The sequence below is a fragment of the Narcine bancroftii genome, chromosome 6, assembly GCF_036971445.1.
Source record: "Narcine bancroftii isolate sNarBan1 chromosome 6, sNarBan1.hap1, whole genome shotgun sequence".
Classification (NCBI taxonomy): domain Eukaryota; kingdom Metazoa; phylum Chordata; class Chondrichthyes; order Torpediniformes; family Narcinidae; genus Narcine; species Narcine bancroftii.
The window spans coordinates 88,518,796-88,540,000 of NC_091474.1; positions in this window are offsets into that span (position 1 = coordinate 88,518,796).

The following is a 21,205-nucleotide window of genomic DNA, read 5'->3' on the forward strand; positions in this document are numbered from 1 at the left end:
CATTTATCACCCAACCGCTGTGAGGGTGGCAGTGAGCTGTGTTTTTGAAGCCATTCTAGTGAAAAGCACCTCCAACGTGAGTCTATTTTTAAATATAATTTTTTTAAATATTAAACTTAGGTATGCATACATCAAGCTAACAGGTCTTTTCAGCCCTCGAGCCTATGCTACCCAATTACAAGCAATTAACCTATACCTGGTACATTTAAGGGTGGGAGGAAACTAAAGACTCACACAGACACGGAGAGAACAGGCAAACTCCTCACGGACAGCACCACATTTGAACCCGGGATGTTGGCGCTCCACTAACCGTGTTACCCTCAAATCCATATTCCCAATGACCCACACTGATCTTTCACCTCCTTGCTTATCCTGTACCTCTGCCTTAAAACCATTCAAAAACTTGTTTGACTGACACTTAATTTTTTTTAAACCTACTGACTTGTAGATTGTAAATTCTAGATTCACCCCCACAAGAGGAAACATTTTCTCCTTGCCCATCCCATTGAGACTGTAAGAGATCAGTAACACTGATCATTGTGAGAGATCACTATCACTGATCTAAAAGAAAAGTGAGGATTGTGAGAGATGAGTAAAACTGATATAAAAATATGAAGATGAGGAAACTAATATAGATATATGGGTAAATTAATAAAGCCAGTATGAAAAGGATAAGAAATGGATATTAGAATGTAGGAAGCAGAGTCAGTCTGAGTAAGATAAGAATCTTCTATTAGACAGAATCAGCAAGTTCACCGTATGAATGAGATAAGGATAGACAATAGAATGTAGGAAGTAGAAGTCTGAATAAGATAAGGGTCTTCTAGCCCTAGATAGAATTAGCAGGTTTTGCATATGTAATTAGTAAGCCCTAGACAGTATTAGCAAGTTCTACATATGAAGAGGTTGTAGCCCTGAGAGTTGGGAAGGTGTAAATTAGAACAAAGACAGGTTTGTGAATAAGGACAATGAGGATAATGACATGATGAGACACTGACAGGATACCCCCCTGGGCCTCCAAGTTCACAGAAACAGCACGTAGGCAGGCAGGATTGCCTAATGCCAAACCTATCCAGGAGGCAGAAGAATGTAAGGGGGAGAGTATTCCTATCCTGAAATAAACTGTATAAAAGTTGGGTGAGCCCCAGTGTATGTGTGTATTCCCAGGGTAAGGGGAAGCACCCAACTTTTCATTGTTGTATAATAAATGTTCTTTGTTCTCAATTTTTGTCTCGAGCGAATTCTGTGAAGATGCAAGATGGTAGTCTTTCAACAATCTTATCTAAACCCATATTGACAAGGCAATCCTGCCAAATTTCCTATGATATGTGGTGCTGGCTGGCTGCATCAAGGTCTGGTCTGGGGACACCAATAACCCTGAGCAGAAATCCTTGCAAAATACAGTGAACACATCACAGGCAAAACCTTCCCCACCATCGAGAACATCTACAGGGAACACTGCCATCGGAGAGCAGCAGCAATCATCAGGGATCAGGACTACCCAGCATGCACTCTGTTCTCATTACTACCATTGGGATGGAGGACCATCGCCTTCCCAAGATCGTGTTATATGGCGAGCTCTCCACTGGCCACTGTGACAGAGATGCACCAAAGAAAAGGTACAAGGACTGCCTAAAGAAATCTCTTGGTGCCTGCCACATTGACCACCGCCAGTGGGCTGATAACGCCTCAAACTGTGCATCTTGGCGCCTCACAGTTTGGCGGGCAGCAACCTCCTTTGAAGAAGACCGCAGAGCCCACCTCACTGACAAAAGGCAAAGGAGGAAAAACCCAACACCCAACCCCAACCAACCAATTTTCCCCTGCAACCGTGTCTGCCTGTCCCGCATTGGACTTGTCAGCCACAAACGAGCCTGCAGCTGACGTGGACTTTTTACCCTCTCCATAAATCTTCGTCCGCGAAGCCAAGCCAAAGAAGAATAGGGGTCAAGACTCACACCACCAGGTTCAGGAACAGCTGCTCCCCCTCCACCATCAGACTCAACAACAAAATCAGGGACTCATTCAAGGACTCTTACTTTTGCAGTACAGTATATTGATTTTTTTTCTCTCTGTATTGCAGTTTGTTTACATTTCTTTATTTGTTTACATGCGTAATTTGAGTACAGTTTTTTCACACTACCAATAAGTGGTAATTCTGCCTCACCCACAGGAAAAATTCTCATTTCTATATGATGTCACTTATGTACTCTCACAACAAATCTGAAATCTGTCCACTCTGTATACAGGTCTCAAAAGCACCCCCTCCCTCAGCGCAAACTGCTTCTAACACATTAACACTGTTCCTTGAATATGAAAACTCTGGAATTTGCACCTTCTCCTTTCCTCCTCTTCTTTACAGATGTTCTGATTTCCTTCCACATCCCAAAGACATACTGATTTGTGAATGAATTATCCCTAGTTTGTGAGTGAGTTCCAAACTTGGATGGAGAACAATGGGAGTAGTGTAAATGTGTGATTGCTGATCATTATGAAGAGTGGGGGAAGGGTCTGTGTCCATGTTGTATGTCTGTGTATTAAATCTTACTCAAACAAAACAATTTTGCCAGCTTGCCTAATTTTGTAAAATATATAAATGAGTTAATTCAAATGTTTCCAGTGAGGAAGTAAACATGGCAAGAACTTTCCTCTATTATACAACCCACCTTTGTGGCACAATTTGTGCATTATCAGAACAAGGACACCAATAAATGTCAGCCAGGATGCAAAAGAATTTTTAAAAATATACACTTCACAACCTTTTTGTGCTCCTGCTGTTACTTAAAGCCAGTTTCAAATATTAATGAAGGTCAGAGAGTTTATAGAGAGAAGAGTAAAAAAAAATGTGTACTTGAAAGGCAGGATAAAAAGTAACAAACTGACAAAATAAAACAAATCTTCAGTTCCCTATTAAGTGTTGGAATCTAGGGGTTAAAACATTATGAAAGAAATTATTAATTAATAAGTTTATATTTACTGCTTGGTTCAGGGAAAAAGAGGAATGTGATTAAGTGGCAATCACAGCATGGAGCAAAGTTGGCTGAGCAAAATGGTCTGCTCCCAAATACAGGGAGAGGAAATGCATAAAACGATTTAGGAGGAATGCTCAAACTGAAGGAGGTGGTTAGTAGCACAGGAGACACAGGCCAGACCAGAACAAAGAATGGCCTGCAAGAAACAAAGGGAATGGAAAACCAGTCTAGGAGGAAGATTAAGGCATGAGGAGGTGTTAAAGAGAACAGCAGAAATTGGCCAGACAAGAACAGAATGGTGATTAGAAATATCTGGGGATGAATTAATTTCTGATCAACACAACAGGATAGTCTGGCCTGGAGGATTAAGATGGGAGTGCTACACCCCAGATATCTGCAAAACAGGAGATGACTTGTGATAACCCTTATGCAAAAAGATCTAGCAAAGGAAGACAACTTTTGTTCTGTATGATAATGAAACCTAGCAAAGGAAGCCAACTTTTGTTCTGTATGATAAGGTTGACCTATATAAACTGAACCAACTGGACAATAGGGGTCAGTCTTGGGGAATAGCTCACTGTGCAGGTGACCTATGAACTAACGACTGACCCAGAGCTCTGTTAAGTTTTATTCTTGTGCTGTGTAATAAATTGACTGTTGAACCGAATACCTTCTCTTATCACTTCATTCAAAGAACACGCTGGACTCAGACTACACATAGACTAAATTAAGAGTAAGGTAAAGCCAGAGTCCGACAATTTGGTGACCCCGACGTGATGAAGATGGAGAAGTGACGGAAGAAAAAGTTACGAAACACCGGTCGATTGTGGTGTGGTGATAACAACAAGTGACCATCCTACAAAGGGAGGTAAGCAGACGCCTGTTTTAACGAAGTTCTGCTATTGGCAAAGATAAATTGTGTGTTGTCACTACTCTGCAAAAGCCCTCGTTAAAGCCAAAGAATAAAACAAAAGGGGGTTGGAGTCCCCCTAGTAGAACGGGGTTGGAGTCCCCTGTAGTAGAAGGGGGTTGGAGTCCTCCTAGTAGAACAGGGTTGGAGTCCCCAGTAGTAAAAGGGGGTTGGAGTCCCCAGTAGTAAAAGGGGGTTGGAGTCCCCTGTAGTACAAAGGGGGTTGGAGTCCCCTGTAGTACAAAGGGGGTTGGAGTCCCCTGTAGTACAAAGGGGGTTGGAGTCCCCTGTAGTACAAAGGGGGTTGGAGTCCCCTGTAGTACAAAGGGGGTTGGAGTCCCCTGTAGTACAAAGGGGGTTGGAGTCCCCTGTAGTACAAAGGGGGTTGGAGTCCCCTGTAGTACAAAGGGGGTTGGAGTCCCCCTAGTACAAAGGGGGTTGGAGTCCTCCTAGTACAAAGGGGGTTGGAGTCCTCCTAGTAGAAAGGGGGTTGGAGTCCTCCTAGTAGAAAGGGGGTTGGAGTCCTCCTAGTAGAAAGGGGGTTGGAGTCCTCCTAGTAGAAAGGGGGTTGGAGTCCTCCTAGTAGAAAGGGGGTTGGAGTCCTCCTAGTAGAAAGGGGGTTGGAGTCCTCCTAGTAGAAAGGGGGTTGGAGTCCTCCTAGTAGAAAGGGGGTTGGAGTCCTCCTAGTAGAAAGGGGGTTGGAGTCCTCCTAGTAGAAAGGGGGTTGGAGTCCTCCTAGTAGAAAGGGGGTTGGAGTCCTCCTAGTAGAAAGGGGGTTGGAGTCCTCCTAGTAGAAAGGGGGTTGGAGTCCTCCTAGTAGAAAGGGGGTTGGAGTCCTCCTAGTAGAAAGGGGGTTGGAGTCCTCCTAGTAGAAAGGGGGTTGGAGTCCTCCTAGTAGAAAGGGGGTTGGAGTCCTCCTAGTAGAAAGGGGGTTGGAGTCCTCCTAGTAGAAAGGGGGTTGGAGTCCTCCTAGTAGAAAGGGGGTTGGAGTCCTCCTAGTAGAAAGGGGGTTGGAGTCCTCCTAGTAGAAAGGGGGTTGGAGTCCTCCTAGTAGAAAGGGGGTTGGAGTCCTCCTAGTAGAAAGGGGGTTGGAGTCCTCCTAGTAGAAAGGGGGTTGGAGTCCTCCTAGTAGAAAGGGGGTTGGAGTCCTCCTAGTAGAAAGGGGGTTGGAGTCCTCCTAGTAGAAAGGGGGTTGGAGTCCTCCTAGTAGAAAGGGGGTTGGAGTCCTCCTAGTAGAAAGGGGGTTGGAGTCCTCCTAGTAGAAAGGGGGTTGGAGTCCTCCTAGTAGAAAGGGGGTTGGAGTCCTCCTAGTAGAAAGGGGGTTGGAGTCCTCCTAGTAGAAAGGGGGTTGGAGTCCTCCTAGTAGAAAGGGGGTTGGAGTCCTCCTAGTAGAAAGGGGGTTGGAGTCCTCCTAGTAGAAAGGGGGTTGGAGTCCTCCTAGTAGAAAGGGGGTTGGAGTCCTCCTAGTAGAAAGGGGGTTGGAGTCCTCCTAGTAGAAAGGGGGTTGGAGTCCTCCTAGTAGAAAGGGGGTTGGAGTCCTCCTAGTAGAAAGGGGGTTGGAGTCCTCCTAGTAGAAAGGGGGTTGGAGTCCTCCTAGTAGAAAGGGGGTTGGAGTCCTCCTAGTAGAAAGGGGGTTGGAGTCCTCCTAGTAGAAAGGGGGTTGGAGTCCTCCTAGTAGAAAGGGGGTTGGAGTCCCCTCGTAGCGATCTCGAGAGATAGGTTTAGACACTTGGCCAATTAGAATAAGGTGTATGGTGATGGTTATTTGTTTCTGTAGTGTGTAATAAGTATTTGATTAAGGATCGTGTACCATAGTAGTGTATAAGTATCTGTATAAGGTGCATTGTGATAGTTATTTGTTTTTATAGTGTGTAATAAGTATTTGATTAAGGATTGTATACCATAGTAGTGTATAATCAGTATCTGTATAAGGTGTATTGTGTTATAGTTATTTGTTTCTATAGTGGATAAGTATCTGTTTAAGAATCGTCTAGTGTATCATAATAGTTTATAATAAGTATTTGTTTAAGGATTGTGTACAGTGTGCCGCTGGTGTTTATAATAACGTGGGAAGGGACGAAGTAGATTGCAGGGTGTCAAAATCCTACCGGGGAGAGACCCAGTGAAGTACGAAGTCTAAAGGGTTAAAGATCAGAATGGAGATGGAAGGAGTAAATAGGGATGTAGGGCAAGAGCTCGGGGGAGACAGAGGGGATCCCCCATCTGTAAACCGACAGTGGGGAAAAAACAAGGAATCAATTACTGGGAGGATTACCGAAGGGAGAGGAGGTACAGGCTATAGCACGGTATGAACAGATATGGAAAGAGCTGCAGAGTCAGGGGAAGGTACCGCGAGGGTTTGAAAAGATCCGGCTGGTACTGTACTTAGGAGAAGCAGAGAGGGAAGCAGCCAAGGAGGTACAGGAACATGAGGCAAAAGGACATGGATCTATATGGAATAGAAGAAGGTTTAAACAACAGAGAGAAGTGAAGGAACAGAGAAGGGCAGATTTACACAATATGACATTGGCTTGCATGGCTGTGGAAGCAAACCTTCAACAGGATATTAAAAAGGGATCCCATAACACTAAGGAGAAAACAGGGGAGGTTAAGCCGTCAGCCCCGCTATATCCAAAGTTACCAGAGACATTGCCACCACCTTATCCTATTCCCCAGATGCCAGTGATGCAGATAAGTGAGGGAATAGTGAATGTCACTGAGTTAACAGGTCACGAACTCCAGGAGGCGAAGGAGAGACTTAAGAGAGTTTTGCAGGAAAGGGTGGAGGAAATGAAGGAGTTAACAAAGGAAATACAGAATGTATGTAAAGTAAGGGAAACTAGTATGCGACTGGAAAAAACAAATGAGAGAGAGCAAGAACAGACACTTGAGAATGCCTTCTCGGTAGGAATGTCAGAGGATCACACCACCCCCACTCCTCACAATAGACAAAAGGAGTCAGAGGATGAGGAGATCTCGACCTTTTTGAGTCAGTGTAAGGAGAGTTGGACGGATAAAGCAGGACTACACCCAGCCACAGATCCCTTGCAGACTACACACTTTAGGGCTGCAGTAACAAGTGGACTGCCAGCTGTAGTTTGGGAAGCGTTAGAGAATAACCCTGATATTCCTGGCTGCTCGAGTGAGCAATGGGAAAAACATTTGACCCATCACATGAAACGTTACAGGGCTAAGCAAAAGGAGGACAAACAAATTATGGAGTCTGCACAAGTGCAACTCCTTAAGCTTCAATTGGAAGAGGCTAGGAAAAAGGCAAACGAGGCAAAAAAGATTTCCTCAAAGGGTGTGAACCAGATGATTCAGCAGCCACCGCAGCCACCACAAGGGAATAATATGAGTTGGCACCCGGCCCCATATTGGGCACCGGGTCCCACCTATGTGGCCAGAATGGGAGGTCCAATGGGGGGATTCCGAGTAAGAGGGAGAGGTCGGGGTGCTCCACGAATGCAACCAGCCGTATGTTTTGTATGCGGTCAGCCAGGACACTGGAAGAGAGACTGCCCCCTGGCTTGGGATCCTCGGGACACTGGGGGAAGGGGATATGGACCACCACAAAATGAGCATTGGGTCCAGCCCCAGAGATCGTCAGTGCCACGCCCGGTACATCAGGCACCCCATGCGGCTTTAGCTCCAAAGAGACAATTCCCTTTGCTGACAGAGGAGGAGCAATATTGCCCACAGTGACGGAGCCCGAGCACCCACGAGCAGGCTAGGTTGGCAGACCCTTTCCTGCAGATTAAAGTTATGGACATGGAAGTATCCTTTTTAGTGGATACGGGAGCCAGATTTTCAACACTCACTGGCACTGAATTTCAAGATAAAACATCATCCTCTAGCGTCCAGCTGATAGGGTTCTCGGGTACACCAGAAAATCTGCCGTTTTCTACACCACTAGTCACTTCTGTGGCGGGACAGACTTTTACACATCAATACATTTTGTCAGCCAGGTGCCCTACAAATCTCTTGGGCAGAGACCTGTTGGTCAAGTGCAGAGCATCGATCCTTTGTGGACCCAGCGGAATAGAGGTCACCTTTCCAAATGGATATTCTATGAACTGTTCAGTAACTACACTGCATTCCAGTTCTCAGATGTTGTTGGCGGCAGCTGGAGGATCCACGTCTGAGGGACAATGGGCTGACATTTACTGGGGGCTGCTGCAACCAGAGGACCCACAGAAGGGAGGGCTGCTAAAGCTTTATAATCAATGGAAGCCGTGGATCCAGACGTTACACCCGTATACCCCTCCCTCGGACCCTCCCCATATGACCCTCTTTTTCAATAGGGATGGGGATGAAGAGGTAGAGGGCATGCTATGGGAAATTAATTCGGACTACATAGTGGTAGGAAAGGAGGGAGTGGCCGCTACGGTAGGACTGACATCTGAACAGCTGGAATGGTATGAGATGGCAGGTGAGGCCATTCCTCATGTCACCCTTGCAATTGGCACTACTCACCAGGCAAAAGATTTGGGACCGATGTGTTGGAACTTGATGTCCCTTAGTGACTGGTCTAACACCCAAATACCGACAGTGCAGTTCTCCTCATCTGGTCAGGCATACAGAATTTTGTCTCCGACATATGATCAAGTCCTCCTTGAGCATAGACAGATTGAACGCTTTCATTGTAGAGAGAAGATGGATCACCCCGACTTGGCCCCTATGCTAGATTCTCTCCCTGAGAACCTGTGGTCAGTGGGATCAGCAGATGTGGGTTTTTGTCAGTAGGTTGATCCCATAACCTTCGAACTGTCAGATTACACCCCTATTTGGCAGATGCAGTATCCCCACAAACCTGAAGCTGAGGAAGGTTTGGCAGAGACCATGGATGGCCTTATGTATTCAGGGGTGTTGGAACATTCGCGTTCTAGTTGGAATACACCCATTTTACCTGTTCCTAAACAAGACACGGGCAAATATCGGATGGCCCATGACTTAAGGCGCATCAATGGTATTGTGAGAACACCCACAGTTCCAGCACCAAACCCATATACTGCCATGACTGCTTTAACCCCCAACTACAAGTGGTTCTCTTGCATAGATTTAGCGGATGCTTTCTTTTGCTTGCCGCTGGCAGAACCATTAAGAGATGTGTTTTCGTTCACGTATAGAGGTAGAAAGTTGCGGTATACTAGGCTTCCGCAGGGCTTTATCTTATCTCCAGGGATTTTCAATCAGGTGTTGAAAGAACAGCTGGGGGGGCTAGCACTGCCAGGTGGGGTAGTTCTGATCCAGTATGTAGATGACATCCTATTAGCAGCACCTGATCATACTTCCTGTTTGGAGGCCACCTGTCTCCTGCTAGTGCAGCTGTTCAAGGCAGGCTTTAAAGTCTCTCACTCAAAGCTGCAATGTTGCAGGCAGGTGGTCACCTTTTTAGGGAGAATGGTCTCAGCGAAAGGCACAGGGATTTCCCCTACACATCGAACAGCGATACTACATCATCCAAAACCAAAGACAGTAAAAGAGATGCTTTCGTTTTTGGGTTTGTCAGGTTATAGTAGGCAGTTTATCCCATCGTATGGTGAGTTGACACATCCACTGCGAACTTTGGTGAATGAGCAGGGGATGAGGAATCTGGGAGCTACACTTGATTGGACTGCACAGGCTGAGAAGAGTTTTATTCTATTGAAGCAAGCTCTTACAACAGCTACAGATTTGGCGATTCCAAATTATAAACTACCTTTCTTTTTGGATGTTTCTGAAAAAGCACACACAATTGATGGTGTTCTTTTTCAGAAAAAAAGGGGTGGAAGATGTGTGCTCATGTATGTGAGTATCACACTAGACCCAACGGAAGACACACACCCACCATGTACGAGACATGCAGCGGGAGTAGCAAAGATTTTACAAAAGGTGGCACACATAGTAATGGGACATGGCCTGACGGTATTAACAACACATAGCATTGTAGCATTTGTGAGCTCGACAGCATTTACAATGACTTCACTAAGGCAGACGAGACTAGAAAAGATCCTGAATGCTCCAAATGTTACATTTACCCATGAAGGCATTAACATGGCAGACAATATGGGAGAGGGAGAACCACACTGTTGTGAGAAGAGGGTAGTGAAGGATATTAAAATAAGACCTGACTTACAGGCTACACCCTTAAGAGAACCAGATGAAACCTTGTTTACAGATGGGTGCTGTTACAGACACCCCACAGATGGATTGAAAGCTGCCTATGCGGTGGTACGAAAAACTACAGGAGGATTTGAAGAAATCATTACAGGGACAGTGAGAGAAAAGGAGTCAGCACAACTCGCAGAACTACAAGGAATGATAGCAGCATTAGAATGGGCAGAAGGGAAGGAGGTCAATATATATACAGACTCGGCATATGTGGTAGGGACAATACAGGTTGAACTTAGTCAATGGATTAGAAGTGGGTTTTTAACAGCAGCAAGGACCCCAATTAAACACGAGAAGGACGTTAGGAAACTGGTTGAGGCTCTCCTGAAACCAAGGGCATTAGCAGTTCTTAAATGTAAAGGACATGATAGAACAGATACGATGGTGGCTCGGGGAAATCAGGAAGCGGACATGGCCGCTAAAAGGGCAGCAGGATACGGCCCTCAGTTTATTATGATACAGGCAGACAGAACAGCACATGACTTATTACCACCGTGTAGGGTAGAAGTCTTCATTGTTGGGGTCTTTCATGGCTTTCTTTCTTTTTGCCATGAAAGACCCCAACAATGAAGACGCTGTTTACATCCGGTACCGCACGGATGGCAGTCTCTTCAATCTGAGGCGCCTGCAAGCTCACACCAAGACACAAGAGAAACTTGTCCGTGAACTACTCTTTGCAGACGATGCCGCTTTAGTTGCCCATTCAGAGCCAGCTCTTCAGCGCTTGACGTCCTGCTTTGCGGAAACTGCCAAAATGTTTGGCCTGGAAGTCAGCCTGAAGAAAACTGAGGTCCTCCATCAGCCAGCTCCCCACCATGATTACCAGCCCCCCCACATCTCCATCGGGCACACAAAACTCAAAACGGTCAACCAGTTTACCTATCTCGGCTGCACCATTTCATCAGATGCAAGGATCGACAATGAGATAGACAACAGACTCGCCAAGGCAAATAGCGCCTTTGGAAGACTACACAAAAGAGTCTGGAAAAACAACCAACTGAAAAACCTCACAAAGATAAGCGTATACAGAGCCGTTGTCATACCCACACTCCTGTTCGGCTCCGAATCATGGGTCCTCTACCGGCACCACCTACGGCTCCTAGAACGCTTCCACCAGCGTTGTCTCCGCTCCATCCTCAACATCCATTGGAGCGCTTACATCCCTAACGTCAAAGTACTCGAGATGGCAGAGGTCGACAGCATCGAGTCCACGCTGCTGAAGATCCAGCTGCGCTGGATGGGTCACGTCTCCAGAATGGAGGACCATCGCCTTCCCAAGATCGTGTTATATGGCGAGCTCTCCACTGGCCACCGTGACAGAGGTGCACCAAAGAAAAGGTACAAGGACTGCCTAAAGAAATCTCTTGGTGCCTGCCACATTGACCACCGCCAGTGGGCTGATATCGCCTCAAACCGTGCATCTTGGCGCCTCACAGTTTGGCGGGCAGCAACCTCCTTTGAAGAAGACCGCAGAGCCTACCTCACTGACAAAAGGCAAAGGAGGAAAAACCCAACACCCAACCCCAACCCACCAATTTTCCCCTGCAACCGCTGCAATCGTGTCTGCCTGTCCCGCATTGGACTTGTCAGCCACAAACGAGCCTGCAGCTGACGTGGACTTTTTACCCGCTCCATAAATCTTCGTCCGCGAAGCCAAGCCAAAGAAGGGTAGAAGTAATAATACAGGAACAAGCAAAGGCATCACCTCAGGAAAGGATGGTATGGGAGGAAAGGGGGGCAACCAAGGATCAAGGATTATGGAGATCGATAGACGGGAGGCCAGTTTTACCATCTGGACTCATGAAACCCCTCCTCGAGGAGGCGCATGGGCTAACACACTGTGGAAAGAAGCAGATGATAAGGTACTTGATACATTGGTGGCACCCCTTCCTGCCGGCGATGGTGGAGAACCATTTTAGAGAGTGTGAGGTATGTATAACTTTCAATGTCAAGGCGACTGTAAAGCCACATGAAGGACAGTTCCCGTTACCTAAGTTACCAGGGCAGGAAATTGTACTGGATTATACGGACATGATTGAGAGGGTAAGTGGCTATCGATACCTCTTAGTAGCAGTAGATGTGTTCACAGGGTGGCCGGAGGCAATCTCTGCCAAAAGAGAAGATGCAAGGACGGTAAGTAAATTCCTGATCAACCAGTATATTCCGAGACACGGATTTCCTAGAAAAATTAGGTCCGATAATGGAAGTCATTTTAAGAATAAAGATCTACAGGAGGTAGAAGCAATGTTGGGACTGAAACATGCCTTTGGAATGGTGTACCATCCACAATCCCAAGGGAAAGTGGTGAGGATGAACCAAACAATAAAAGGTAAGATCGGGAAAGTACAGGCACGGACCAAACTAAATTGGGTGGATGCGTTGCCCCTGGCATTAATGTCAATAAGGAGTTCGGTAAGTTCTGTGACAGGATTTACTCCATATGAACTACAAACAGGGCACCAGTTTCCAGGACCAGGAGCCGGAATTCAGACTACGAAGAATGAGGTAAGTTCAATGGGATGCAAACTTTATTATGAAAAACTAACGGCTCTGATGTCAGATTTTTCACAACAGGTCACAAGTCCCAACAGAGAAGGGGAAACACCGATACCTTCAGTCGCGGAGTGGGTTCTGCTAAAGGTCATCAAAAGAAAGTGGTCGGAGCCCAGGTGGACAGGACCCTACAGAGCGGTGGAGAGAACGTCCCACGCGGTTCGACTACAGGGAAAAAGCAAGACGTGGTATCATTGGAGTCTGAACAGCCACGGACCCACCGACACGGACACTGGAACAGATTCGAACGGAGATGACTGGGACTCTGTGAAGAAACCACGGACTAAGAACACTTAACATCCCTTTTTAAAGAGACTATTGGACTACAGTGACTGTGTATCAGTGGTTGACAGTATAATCCATTTATTGGCATCAAAACAATGAAGGGAGCTGGGATGAATACTATGTGGGGACTATGGGTGATGTTGTTCCTAGCCCTTGAAGCATCTGGAGAAGGAAACAACTGTACAAAGGGTTTGTGGTCAGCCTGGGAGGCCCATAACGAACTGAAACAGTACTTTGCGGATTGGACTGACGTTTCTGAACACTGTGTTGGGGGCCCCCACTGGACTGAAGTGTGTTCATAATGGCCAAGTTTGTGAGGTTAAGTTTAACAAGGGGTCGGAGATGCCGGTCCTTGCAAAAAACTCATGAGGTCTTGGTCCCATAAGTTAACTGGTGGTTGGTCTCATTTTCATGAGACCAAAAGGGGGACTGTTGGAATCTAGGGGTTAAAACATTATGAAAGAAATTATTAATTAATAAGTTTATATTTACTGCTTGGTTCAGGGAAAAAGAGGAATGTGATTAAGTGGCAATCACAGCATGGAGCAAAGTTGGCTGAGCAAAATGGTCTGCTCCCAAATACAGGGAGAGGAAATGCATAAAACGATTTAGGAGGAATGCTCAAACTGAAGGAGGTGGTGAGTAGCACAGGAGACACAGGCCAGACCAGAACAAAGAATGGCCTGCAAGAAACAAAGGGAATGGAAAACCAGTCTAGGAGGAAGATTAAGGCATGAGGAGGTGTTAAAGAGAACAGCAGAAATTGGCCAGACAAGAACAGAATGGTGATTAGAAATATCTGGGGATGAATTAATTTCTGATCAACACAACAGGATAGTCTGGCCTGGAGGATTAAGATGGGAGTGCTACACCCCAGATATCTGCAAAACAGGAGATGACTTGTGATAAATAACCCTTATGCAAAAAGATCTAGCAAAGGAAGACAACTTTTGTTCTGTATGATAATGAAATCTAGCAAAGGAAGCCAACTTTTGTTCTGTATGATAAGGTTGACCTATATAAACTGAGCCAACTGGACAATAGGGGTCAGTCTTGGGGAATAGCTCACTGTGCAGGTGACCTATGAACTAACGACTGACCCAGAGCTCTGTTAAGTTTTATTCTTGTGCTGTGTAATAAATTGACTGTTGAACCGAATACCTTCTCCTATCACTTCATTCAAAGAACACGCTGGACTCAGACTACACATAGACTAAATTAAGAGTAAGGTAAAGCCAGAGTAAAAAAAAAATGTGTACTTGAAAGGCAGGATAAAAAGTAACAAACTGACAAAATAAAACCAATCTTCAGTTCCCTATTAAGTGACAGTAGTTCATATCATGAGAGTGATTATTATGTTATTTTGGTTATTCCTTGTTGAAACCATTTCCATTTCAAGAAATTACACCCTTTTCTGCAGAAAACTTTGATATACCAGAGACATTGTTGGCTTATGCAGGAGACTTGTGACAATGACAAGTTCAGCCCATAGATTTCTCATCAATCACACGGTTCAAAGGGAGACTTCAGTAGCTTAATCCCATCTGCTCTGTATCATCCAAAAAGCCAAGGGAGCTGATTTCTCGGTCTGTTTTGACAATGGACTGTGCCAAATCATTTTGAGGCCAGCAACACTTTATTCAAAAGTGACATCTATGCCTGCGGTTGCCAGGAAGTAATAAGCTTTGCTAAAAACATTTACTGTGTTGCCTTGCTGGTGAATGTCGACACCAAGTTTCACAGAGTGATGTGCAGGATTTTGGAAGCATGCTGTGTTAATGGCACTTTTTTTTCTCTCAGCACCATCTAAAGTCACATTTCATCCCAGATGAAGTATGCATTTAACTGTGGGGTTAATGGTAGAATACCTTGTGTGGAGGAACAGAGGAATATTGGAGTTTGAGTCCAAATCCATAGATCTCTCAAGGTTGCCACGCAGGTGGATAAGATATTTAAGAAGGCCTATGGGATGTTGGGTTTTGTTAAAAAGGGGATTGAGTCCAAGAGTCGAAAAGTCATGTTGCAACTCAACAAATCTCTGGTGAGACCACACTTAAGAGGATTGTGTTCATTTCTGTCACCTCATTATAGGAAGGATGTGGAAGCTATGGAGAAGGTGCAGAGGAGATTTACCAGGATGTTGCCTGGATTGGAAAATAAATCTTATGAGGCAGGGTTAGGAGCCACAAGGCCATTTATGACAAGAAAATGTCATAAATGAAGCAAAGAAGGATGAGAGGTGACTTTATAGAAGTTTCTGAGAGGCATAAATAGGATAGACAGCCAGCACATTTATCCCAGGGTAGGAGTAGCAGAGGATAATTGTACAAAGTGAAGGAAGGAAAGTTTAGGGGAATCATCAGGGGTAAATCTTTCCACACAGAGTTATGGGTGCCTGCAATGCCTTGCCAGGAGTGGTGGCGGAGGCTGGTGGATGAAAGAAAAATAGATGGTTATGAAGTAGGAAGGGTTTACTTTTTTTTGGTAGGATTATATAGGTCAGCACAACATTGAGTGCTGAAGGGCCTGCACTGTCCTGTAATGTTCTATGTTTTATGTTCCTTTCCCAATATCACTCCAGAGCACAGGTAACATGGGTTACATCTAAACTTAAGCTCCCTCTAAACCTGGCAGAGTCAGCATTAGTTACATACAGAGTCAAGCTCTTTCTACATTGCCCAATTCTCAGAATCAGAATTTATTATTATGAACAAGTCACAAAAGTTGGAGTTCTGTGGTAGCATCATAGTCTAAATGTTCATATTATTAACTATCTTACAACAATATAAAAATTAGAAATAAAAATAGCAGTGCATGAAAAGTAAGGCAGTGCCTTTTGTTCATTGATTATTCAGGAATCTGATGGCAGCGGAGAAGAAGCCGTCCTTGTGCCGCTGAGTGCTCGTCTTTAGGCTCCTGTACCTTTCTTCCCCCCCCCCCCCCCATGGTAGCAGAGTGAAGAGGGCATGGCCTGAGTGGTGGTGGGGGGGGTGGGGTTGGTCTTTGAGGATAGAAGTTGCTCTAAGGTACCACTTCATTTGGTTGTCCTAGGATGGTGCCTAGGGTGTCACAGGCCAAGTTAACAACTCTCTGGAGTTTTTCCTTGTCTTGAGATTTGGTACTATCATACCAGGAAGTGATGCTCTCCATGGTACACCTGTAGAAGTTTGAGAGTCTTCAGTGACATACCACATCTCCTCAAGTGCCTTACAAAGTATAGCTGCTGGTGTCACAGAGTATTTAGAGGTGTTTTGCGAAAGATTATGAGACCAGGTTGCACACAAACATTTTAAAACACAATATTTGCAGGACTTTTGCAGTGCTTTTTGCAAAAAGAGCAAAGTTGCAACATACAACTTGCCTGGGAGAGCATATGATTTTTTGCAGGGAGACAGAACTGTTTTGCTCTCAGAGAGGGAGGGTGTGAAACAGAGAGAAAGGAGACAGAAATCAGTTCCAGAAGGACAAAGCTGGCAAACTTTTGGAAGACTGTCTGGAGAAGGCTGGCTGTCTGAAAGGTGACCTGAAAGAAGGAGGGTCATCTTGAGAACCCTGAAAGGGGCAAGTTTCATCAGCAAGACTGATTAAACAGGAATCAGGTGTGGATGTCCTGAAAAAAAAGGAATCTCTCTCTGAAAACCAACAAGAACCTTCCTGAGTGGTAACCATTTGCCTGTTAAGCACCAAAGCCTGGTGAACTTTATTAATGCTAACTTCTGTGCACAGTATAAGAAATGCTTGCAACCAGTGAGATTGGACTGTAATCCAAAGAACTTTTCTAATCTTAAATACACATCACACACATTTGCACTTAGTATTAGAGGGGGGGGGGATTAAGTAGGTTATGTTAAAGTTTAATTCTGTTTTCTTGTTCACATAATTAAAATTTACTTTTGTTTAAGTATCCCTTTGTATGTGGTGCATATCTATTGCTGCTGGGTTTTAGGGTCCTCTGGACTCCGTGACACTGGCGAGCCTTCTTTGTGATTGCATCAACATGGAGGCTCCAGGACAGATCCTCTGAGATGTTGACATCCAGGACCCTCTCCACTACTGAGCCCTCTGAGAACTGGGCTGTGTTCCCCTGACTACCTCCTGAAGTCCACAATCATCTTGATTTTGTTAACGTTGGATGCATTGTTGTTGTGGTGACACCACTCAGAGCTGCTCTATCTCCCTCCTGAACGCTTCCTTGATATCACCTCCATACGACAACAAGGTTGGCAAGAACACAAAGGAAAAGATAAAGAGTAAAGCTCCTTCTATATTGTTGTGCCAAGCATTCTAAGGGTAGAGACGGAACACATTAGATGTAGAATTCTCGAATGGCCCAGTCAGAAAAGCCAAGTCATGAAAGAAGGGTATGGCTAGGCTACTATTTAAAGGCAGGGATGAGAATTCCAGATGAACTGAAGATACAATACTGATTAGACTTTATTGAACCTTCTACAGCAAATGGACTTCAGGCAGTCCCTGGGTTACGAACGAGATCCGTTTCCAAGTCTGTCTTTAAGTCGAATTTGTAGGCAAGAGAGAACAGGTATATTCAGTTCTTATTTAGCATCAGTTAGTCAAATGTTTGTCTTAGTATATATTATACATTTTACCTTTCTCTGCATATAAAACTACTGGAGTCAATTTCTTGAAGTAGGCATCAAGGGAGTTTTGTGCACAGCCATTTTTTCTTGAAATAAATGGCCTTGTTGAAGCTGAGGCTCTCAATAACTACAGTAAGTTTTGGCAAATCACCAGCACTTGAATTGGATTTATGCTTTGGAGGCATGGTTACCAGGGTAAATAAGAAAAATTTAAGTCAAATATAAAGTTACACACTGTGTTATGGCCATGTGATCTGACTTAAAATGGCAGATGACGTTCTCCTTCCTTGTATGAACCGCTGAGTAATTACAAGTTGTCCATAAGCCAGATGTTCTTAACCTGGGGACTGTCTGTATCAACTGTAGCCCGTTATTCTTCCCACTGCTCAGTAATAGCAGCAAACATAATAAAAACTCACCCCATCTCAGCAATGCTATCCCTAAATGGTCTTTCCAAGTGAAGCAGCACTTCACTTGAATCTGCAGGGGTCATTTACTGTATCCAGTGCTCCCGCTGTGGTCTCCTCAATATCTGAGAGACTGAACACAGATTGGGAGATTGCTTCATTGAACCCCTTGGCTCTGTCCACCACAATAGCATGGATCTCCCAGTGGAAATCTCCTATTTCAATTCCTGTCCCATTCCCTTACTGACATGCCTGTCCATGGTTTCATACACTGCCAGACTGACACCACGCGCAAAATGGAGGAAAAACACCTTGTCTTCTGTCTGGGCACCTTCCAACTGGATGGCATTCACATCAACGTCTCTGGCTTCCATTCAACCCAGCCCCCACCTTTCCCTCCATGTCTCCTTTCTCCAGTTCTGTCTCTTTCCTCCTGTCTCCTTTCACAGAATAAAATCAATTAAGACCTTTCCTCATATCCAATTAACACCTTTTGGCTGTTAGTCTGGACTCCTCCCCCTGTCATTCCTCAGTCTTAATTCTGATGCCTTCCTGTTTTTTAGTTGGACCTTGAAGAAGGGCTCGGGCCTGAAACACCAGTAATAGATCTTGACCTCCTGTGGACACTGCAAGACTGGCCGAGTTCCTGTGTCTTTTTAACTGCAATCAGTGTCTGCAGACTTCTGAGTTTCACCCCCTCTCCTGGACTCCTGATTGAACCTTGATAAACTGAACTGTTCATAAAACAAACTTTTTCCACTGCATGAAACAATAAACTTTAACTTTCACGAGACATCCGCTAATAATTGTTCCACTAAGATCAATTGTGTGGACACTTTCGATGAGAAGATCCTGAATATTGATCTGTTGTCGTATGTGCCCTGATGTAAAGGAAAATGTAAAGTTTTATGAAGAAATTAAATAATTTGCAGCAAATGGACTTCAGGCAGTCCCTGGGTTACGAACGAGACCCCTTCCCAAGTTCCAGCCTCGGGAGAGCAGGAAGCAGAAACCACGTTGCTCCACAGGGGACCTACTGTCCAGTCCTGATGCTTTTGGCTCCATACAGGCTTTAAATGGCCTGTTTTTTAAAAAAGAAATCATGCAATCACTGAGGTCTGTGCCCAAGATGATGACACCTATGCTGGACAGTATACCACGAGGAGTTTCAGACTCTGGGGAGCAGCGGATCGGCACAGGGCACCAGAAATGCCCCCCTTGAGAAGGAGCAGCAAGAGAGATGGCCCTCCAAGAAAGGTGGCCATGACAGCAGACCAGCACTGGGCTCAGCACCTTAAGGACTTACACATGCTGTGGGCTATTGGCAACTTGCAATCAAAGGACTCACGCAGGGTGCGGGCTGCTGGTGACTTTTGGTTGAAGGAATCACACCAGGCTGTGGACTGTTGGAAACTGACTCGTGGGAACCAAGTATCAGAACGAGGATTCGAGAGGGTGCTGTTGTCAATAAGGGCCTCGGACACTGAAGGTTTCCTGATTGTATTGAAGGTTTGGATCTGGAGCTCAGGATGTTGATGGTTTGAGTCTACGCGGCTGCAGGAGCACTGGAGGGGAATCCATGCTCAGTGTCTCTGAACTGCCTTGTTCTCTTATTGTTACAGGCACCGAGAAATGCTCATGGGGAATACTTGTTTGCCTTATGGGGGATGAAAGTTGAACTATATCCTGTATATTACAGTTTTATATATTATATGACAATAAAAGGAACCTTGAAGATCAGTGTAAGGAATTTGAACATTCTCTCTGTTGCTCTAGTGTCCTCCCACCATTCTTAAGTAGGTTAATGGGGTGCTAATTGGATGGGATGGACTCATGGACTGAAATGGCCTGTTACTGTGCTGTACTTCTAAATTTTAAAAAATTACCAAGAAGTATCCAGTTTTTTATGTTTCTTATAGAAACATATAGGATTATGAAGGGTATGGATAGGATCGATGTAGGAAGGTTTTTTGAGCTGGCCGGGGAAACTAAAATGAGAGGACACAGTCTCAAGGTTTGGGGGAGTAGATTTAGGACAGAAATGAGGAAAAATAGTTTTTCCCAGAGTGGTGAATGTTTGGAATTCTCTAACCAGGGAAGTGGTTGAGGCTGCCTCATTAAACATATTTAAAATTCAGTTAGATAAATTTTTACATGATAGAGGAATTAGGGGATATGGGGAGAAGGCAGGTAGGTGGAGTTAGGTCATAAATTAGGTCAGCCACGATCGTATTGAATGGCGGAGCAGGCTCGATGGGCCATTTCTAGCTTACTCCTGTTCCTACTTCCTATGTTCCTCTGTTCCTAAGTGCTTATACTTTGCATTCCAATTTTCATACCATGAAGGTTTATCCATGGGCTCAGTCTGGAGTAGGTATTATGAAAGGTTAAAAATGGCCAGAGCTTCAAATGCAACACCAATAGTGTGCAAATGTACAGATCAGAAGGATTCCCTGTCCTCTACTGGATCAGTTAGGCAAAGTTGCCCAAGTTCAGAAGTTAATTTAATAGGTAAACACACTCTAGAATGATACATAAACTTGCAATATACAAACAGATCTCTGGATATTTACTGGTTCCAAATTTATATTCTTTCTGCAATATTTTCCCTGCAAAACATTGAATGGTGCTGGTCAGACTATCAACTCTCAGAGAGGGAGGGTGTGAAACAGAGAGAGAGGAGACAGAAATCAGTTCCAGAAGGAACTGGACAAATTATATTCCAGTTATAGCATACATTACATTTGTTTCAATAAAGGAACACCCAAGATTGAAACACAACTGGATATGCAATTACATGGTTGTAAGTTACATGGATTCATTGCTGTGTGCTTTACATCAAGTGGCCAATATTTCGGGGGCAGTCACGTGATGAAGTAGTGGCCAGACGGTGAACTCCAGCCCTCTCCAGAAAAGTCGGAAAAAACAAAGAAAAACACAAAGGCACAAAAATAAAAATTAAAGAAAAGTGAGTATAAAGGTGGAAAGAAGATGGTGACGAAAAAAGAAAAATCGAAATCAACGGTAAGAAGAGAGGAGGAGAAGACAACGGAAGAAGGAGAAGGCCTTACCTGTTCGAAGAGGCCCGCGGTGGAGAGAGAAACCCGCTTCCTCAGGTCGGTAGAAAGTGGACTACAAAAATGGCTCGCTGAGCCGAGTAAAAGTGCGCAACCGCGCATGCGCGAGGAGTCGCGCATGCAAAAAAACACACCGACGGGAGGGGTGACCAGCTGGGGAGTCGATCTCCACAGCCGGCAATGACAACTGCAGAACACCTGCAGCAAGAGGAGAACATAGAAGACAACGAAAACAAGAAAGAAGAGAAGA